Raw genomic sequence first — 7,095 nt, forward strand, 5'->3', positions numbered from 1 at the left:
TGTATGTTTCTGATTTCTCACACAGAAGTTATGAAAATACTGAATTATCTTCCACTGTTTTGCACTCAAAATTTCATATTAAGCATACTTAGCCTTAATTTTCATTAATTTCCTAGAAAGAATTAGAACTCACAGGATAGGCAGAAGGGCCATCCTATTGGGGTAGTGAAATACTATTTTAGATTGTATTTATCCAGATACTAAATATATATAAATATATATAGTGAAATATAAAGAATTGGGAACTTGTTGAGCAAATGTTTCTCATAGTGAAAAATGCATTTAATTTATATAAATTAAACATTCCTAAACATTACAAAAGAAAAGGAACAGCAGAAATCCACCATGATAATGACAATGAATAGAAAAGTATATGTGCTTAACTTTTTAGTTTCTGTTAAGAAGTGTATTTAAAAACATTTAAGTACTTTGCATAGGGAGAGCTCAAAGATTAACACACACAAAATGTTTCTTTTGCAAATACAAATTTGGAATCTTTTCACATGGCTTTTTATTTTTTGTATGGCTGTCCTGAGGGATAAACAGAAGACTATTTTTAGTTCAGTTATGAAAAAAAGAAGTCTTTATGAGTACATACATTAGTATAAATCTAACACTAAGTATGTTTAGAAGGAAAAAAGGAATACTGAATTTTGAAACTTTATAGTAACAAAATATATACCTACTCGTTATGGGGATTGCTTTCAAATCCATTTTAATTTGCAAAACTTGTCTGAAAACAAGGAAGCATGTGATATCCTTAATCTCTTTTTTAAACCCAAATTTCAGTTTCATTGGGACACACCAAAACTGCTACAAAACCCCTTTAATTAAATGCTTTCTCCTCTCCTAGCTCATTGTACTGCAAAATTCACAAACTCAAGATGAAAGTGAGAGCAAGCATTTTTCATACAGGTGTCATATCCCTTTTGCATTACTATAGATAGCAGGAGACCACTATAACACCCAACACAAAGCTTTGCAGAGATATTTAGGTAAGCATGAAGAGGAAAAGCAGTACAAATGTTTTAGTGCAATACACCAACTTACACAACTAGATTACTTCCCCTACTGTGTCACAAAGTAGTACCAATGCATTATATAAAATATACCCAAGTTTAACATGCACAGAAAATCCCAGTTAATCTAAAATAAATGGCATATTTCTAATCAAATAGAATAGTTCAAGGATTTCATGCATAGACTGCATAATCCCTGATATCCTTCAAGAATGGAAATTAAGTTCCTAATAATATCAGCTCAGAGTTTTTTCCTTATTCAGTATGAATTAGACTGTGTGAGGAACAATTTAAAGGTAGTCCAGGAATACCCACAGAAACCACAGTCATTTCTTGGACATAAGCTAAAGTAACTCAATTTTGCAAAATACAATTCCATTTGCACTCTTACTTTCAGTAATCTATTACTTTTCGCCTGCACAAAACTGTCCAATCAGCTATTCTAAATATAACGTAAACACAGAATACATACCAAATCTGAAAAGTGTTGCCTTAAAGCATTATTTTTGCTTTGCAATTTATGGAACATAAAAAGGGAACTAAGAAAAGCATTTTTAACCTCCAGGAAAATAAATATATCATTGGACAGCAAATGCAAACATTCTGAGTCAAAATTTTAGGGGTTCTCATGAAAGAGAATAATCTATTAAAAATAAATTGTGTTATTGTTCTCACATATAATAATACTGAAAATCCCCATCTTTCAAATCTCAGCACTGGCACTGCATCACTTATCTCTTAATTTAAAGCAAACAACAGGAATATGAAATTACAAGGTCAGTGCCTTCCTGTCCACCTTCAAAAATGAAATAAAATAATAAACCCTTTTTAGAGCTTATACTACCCTGTCTTTGGTCCTTTGGCACATAAAACCTTTCCTGGCTTATAAACTTACTCACTTCTTAGGCAGAATCCAAGAGAGAAAAGAGAATATTATCTTAAGTTCATTAACACTTCATTAAACATAACTTTCATGGTTAAGAAAAAAATTAGATTAGAGAAAAAGACACTCAGGGCAGGCTAACCTATCCAGGGGCATACTTGTATTCTTTTTCTCACCAAATAAACTTAAAACATATGCAAGTTGTTACATTCTGGAAAGAAGCTGCTTTTTTTTTTTTTTTTTTTTTTTTTTTTTTAATTAAAGATCTCCAAAAAATCATATCATTTTTTCTTTGTGTAATGAACCTAAAAGTACTTCCTTTAAGACAAAGTACAGAAGTTCTGTAAGCTTTCAGAAATGAAAGTAGTGTTTATTAAATATTTATAGTAAAATAAACGTGATACAATATGATCTCATCATAGCACTTTTTCTTGTTATTGAAGGAGTTTTTTAGTTAAAATTCTTCCTTTATTTGGCTATAGATACATATATGATGAAAACACACAAGATTTTCCACCAATTTCTCAATTTTTTTTCTCAATTTGCTTAAAGATGCTCTATCATTTTCCTTTGCAAACTACTCTTAATCTGCTTTCTGCTTCATACTTAGTCATTATGCTCCACTGAATATTTTTACTTCAAAATACGCAATGCTATTATCAGGTACTGTAATGTGATAGAAAGCACAGCTGTATTAGTAGAGTAGATCAATCATAGGCTACAGCAAATAAAAACAAACTCAAATGCAGCAACCATAGATACAGAAATGAAGGGTAAATAGGAGAAAAAAAAAAAAAAAAACAACCACTTACCCTTAGAAGACCTCCAAGAAGTAGGAAGCTCCAGAGAAATCCCCTCTACTCTACTGCCAAATCTTAAATGAGGTCTGAGAAGGGGTGGAGTCAGGATCCAACCCTTCTGGTCACTCAGGTTTATTGCATGCACCTGAGCTCTCCTGGGTTGGTACTGCCTTCCCACCAGGTTCAATCACTGTCTCAGGCTGTGACCTAGCATTTCTGCTGCAGGTACAATGATATCATTTTGAAAACAGCTTTCCTACCCTGGTCAGATTTTGATATAATGCCTTCAGCGGAGACAGAAATAAAGTCACCTTGTTTAGTCTCAGTTCTGTGCTCAAGTGCTGATGCCACAAATCTTTCATATCATTTTCTCTAGTAGCAATTCCTATTTACTTTTGGGGAATCCATAACAATGAAAAACACAGGATAAATAATGCTATTATAAGTAGTAAGTTGTTAAACACAGGCAGTATCAAATCTGGAGTGAGTGACTAAGATACATAGCTTACAAAGTCTACAGAGGAGAGAGATGTTTCATGAGGTAAGACGATGTGTTTACTTTTTCAAGTATTCCCTGGAGGAGTTTTTTGGTTTTGTGAAATAATATTCCTTATGTTTAATGAAATATTAGTATAACAGATTTAAAGAGGGGAAAAAAAAAAAAAAAAAAAGAAGTACAAAGAGAATGAATTAATCTAACTCACCAGCAGCATATTAACCTTAACGGAAAATAAAGCTAAAGAGAAAAACAGCCATAGCAGCGGATGTGAATTCTGGAAGAACGGGATAATAAGAGACAGTGGAGCTATGAACAGAAAACTATTTGTCCAGGCCAAATATCATTGAAAGATCACCTATCTTGATAGTTTGTATGTCAAAGAAATTTTTGCAGATATTTGATGTATAGAATGTTTTCAATTTTGGCACAGGAGACATGCATGGGACTTGCAAAGCAAAAAGAGTTGACAGCAAACCACATCAAGACTGAAACTGCTGCTAGCAAAATTCTGCTTGTTTCTGGCATATGTAACTCATCTACTATGATTGTTAGACACTGTCTGGAAACCAGTGATATAAAAAACTCACCAAATTCTTCTCTTCTTCCTTCCTTTTCCAACCCAGTTAACCAACTTTATTTCCTTCAAGTCAGTGTGAAGATGGCAATAATAAGACTGAAAGTGTAATTAACGGGAATTTTAAACCAGGGTTTAAAACTACAGGCTGAGCAATTATTGCTGCTTGAGGTGATATGACCACACTGAGCAGACTTTTCTCCTGGTAACATATAACAGCAACATATAAGGAAATTTTGACCTTTTTTATTTATCCATAAATTCTATTTTATCTGAAACTGTCGAATAAACAGAGGTTTCCCTGAACAACTTTTTAATGAAAATTTACTCTTATGTGGTCTACATTTTACTTCCTATAGAACATCAGAACAAAATTCACTTCAATATTCCATTTACTGAGAATTTCATAACACTGAATTCATAATTAACGCAGGTAAAATCCTAAGCTGTGAAGCAAGGTCTCATCAGAACATTTCTTGTGCAGACTGCATCAAGGGAGCAAGGCAGAATGTCTTCATTCAGTAATTTTCCCTGCATGGGAGTGATAGAGGATAGCTAAAAGGTATTATTTGCCTTGCACAAATCTTTATTTATTGTCTTTTTTATGATTGTTTCCTGCAGTTACATCAACATACTGTATTTATCCTGGTGACATTTATACACTGTCATTATGCATGTTGAAGATCCCTGATAACTTGATTGCTGGTAGGAGGAAAGGAAGTTTGGTGATTTTCTATGTTTTTAAACTGAAGCTCAACATTTTATATATGGATTTTTATTTGTTTTTATTTGCCTTACTGAGGTCAGAATGAGTCCAATTAACTTCCAAATGTTGGAGCAATAAAACAAGCTCCCATTTGTAAGCTCAGGAAATTATCTGATTGTCCCAAGCCACTGAATCCAGTGTCTTCCTTGGTGTACAAAACTCTGACTGTACTTCGTGTCTAACATCAAACAAAATGTATGCTATTTTATTAACATTGAGACATGCTTTAGTTGGTTAAACTCAACATAATGCTATTAAATTGGCCATTTTAGGACACCAAAATACTTTAATTTTAGTTCATATCTGTTCATCTAAGATCTTGCCAGTGTCCTTGTTGAAGGGATAAAGAGGAAATGGAAATATAATTTTCATAATTTTCTATTTTCCTTTACTTATTAAAAAAGAAAAAAATTAGTAACGTGTGGAAAGGGTTTCTTCCACTTCTTTCAATGAGGTACATAAATGTGCAGAAGTAATCTAAGAATTTTACATCATAAAAGCAGCAAAAAATAAAAAGCAATTCTCAAACTTATACTATCAGAACACTCTACTTAAGTAATGGCACTGTAGATGTCTCCCAAGTAAAAAAAGTCTTACTGATAATAGTGAGAATCCAAAATAAACTATACTGTGAAAAAATATTTAAAACAATGCTTTTCCCTGAGTTCAGTGGATACAGAGGCTACAGAAAATATCTCTGCTGCAGTACACCTGCTCCTAAAGAAGGTTTTTTGTTTTTTGGGTTTTTTTTTTTTTGTTTGTTTGTTTGTTTTGTTTTGTTTTTTGTTTTTTGTTTTTTGTTTTTTGTTTTTTGTTTTTGTTTTTTTTTGTTTGTTTTTTTTTCCTGTAGTGTTTCTGGAATTAAATTATCTCCTGTGGAAAAGAAAGAAATTCACAGACAATTTTCAGTTGTTTTTTATGTTGTATTGTCTTGTTTTTGAATGGTATCTTTCTATTTATTTTAACAGAAAAACAGAATAAAAATAAAGTGATTTTATTTTAATATAACACTTTATGCACACTTTATTTTTCATTGACATCACTGCAATCAGAAATAAGGGTCTAAATTAGAAACTGAGACTTAAACCAATTTCAATTAACTTTAAGTTAAACTACCTTCATGCCATTATCTGTGAGTTTTATCAGTTTCATTTAGGCAAATTCACCTTGAAGTTGCTTTGAATGAATGAAAATAGTGCTATTCTTATTTTCAGTCTGATTACAGTAAAGTAGAGAAGCCTGAATAGCTGATAGATAAGTTTTTTATTTTTCAATAGTTCTTTATCAGTTCAGAGCGGGGCATCTCTGATTCATGAACCATATAGCCATTTTAGCCTCCTAGTGTGTTCAGGTTAATGAGTTTAATGAAAAACAATTTAGCTGAGGTATGGAATTTTACTAAGCAAACAACTTCTAGACTGGAGATTATTCACCCCAAACTAGATAGACACGAACTCCGATTGGTACTAAGGACAATCTCTCCTAGTTTAGGAGTAACTTCACAAGAATTACTATATGAAATATTGCACCATACAGTCTTACAGCTACCAAATCTCTTATTTCTTATAAAAAGACGTGCCTTTTTTTTCTAACCTAGAATGTATGTAAACATGTACCAAGAAATTGAAAATTTAGTAAATAACTGCTGAAATTTCTCAAAACCTCAATTACCTTAAAGGTGAACGATTCCTTCAAAAACAGATGTTAAGCTCAACATAATCACCAGATAAATAGATTTACCTTCTGTTTCCTTTCAGAAATATGGTGCACTGTGTGACAGACCCAGCCTGGTCAAAACAGGGGTTCTGGGCTGTGGGCGGGGTATCAGGAGACCAGTCAGGGGCAGTGAGCACTGGGCAAAGAAAGAAAAAAGGACATGGTGAAACACTATCACATCAGTGATTGTAAATTAGAGTTAATTGGAAACGATGGAAATGTCTATAGAGAGAAAGAGAAAAAGGGAGGATAACTTTAGCAACACTATGAACAGTTTTATTTTTATCTTGAGATATCAAGCCAGTCATTACACAGATCCTAAGAACAAAAGTGTAATTTATCTTCCAGCAGCAGGGATATTTAGTGTGAATCTGAGCCTGGAAATTATTTTTAAGAGAAATCCACAAAGTGTACAAGATGTTCTTAATTTCAAGACAAATGATGCTGCTCTATTCTCCAGTGAAAGATTCAAGGACGATAAGGTTGTGCAGGGTATCAAAAGAAAGGGGTAGGGAGGTTTACAGTGATCTGAATGTTTTTCTTCATATCACTAGAGAAGATGTTAAAAGATGAGAAGATACCAAAGAACACCAGACAACAAAAGAAAGAATTGTGTAAAGCCAACAGGAGTTTAGATTGTTTAGACACAGACTAAGATCAACTCACAGAATCTCTTTGGCCACCGACTGTATTGCCTTGAGCCATTCAAGTGCTTTGTCTTTTTTGTAATTTCATTAAGACAGTATCACATTTTCAAGGCATAGCCTTACAGTATACAGATTGCCTAGCTGTGTCTATATTTTTATTAAGAGAGAATGTAAGTCCTTCTTCACACTGT

The 7,095-nt window shown here is 32.9% G+C and overlaps 1 long non-coding RNA gene across 1 annotated transcript in view; it reads right to left on the bottom strand.

The window, feature by feature from the left end:
* The window catches only part of LOC125691644 (uncharacterized), an 86,244-nt gene extending 79,858 nt beyond the window's left edge, over positions 1 to 6,386 (bottom strand). The window contains exons 1-2 of the long non-coding RNA XR_007376193.1: positions 6,282 to 6,386; positions 3,789 to 3,874 (exon numbers count right to left, since the gene is read on the bottom strand). This is a non-coding gene — a long non-coding RNA (uncharacterized LOC125691644). The remainder of the gene's footprint in view (positions 1 to 3,788; positions 3,875 to 6,281) is intronic.
* Positions 6,387 to 7,095: the final 709 nt, after the last annotated feature.

This window comes from Lagopus muta, chromosome 4 (genome assembly GCF_023343835.1).
Source record: "Lagopus muta isolate bLagMut1 chromosome 4, bLagMut1 primary, whole genome shotgun sequence".
Taxonomy (NCBI): Eukaryota; Metazoa; Chordata; class Aves; order Galliformes; family Phasianidae; genus Lagopus; species Lagopus muta.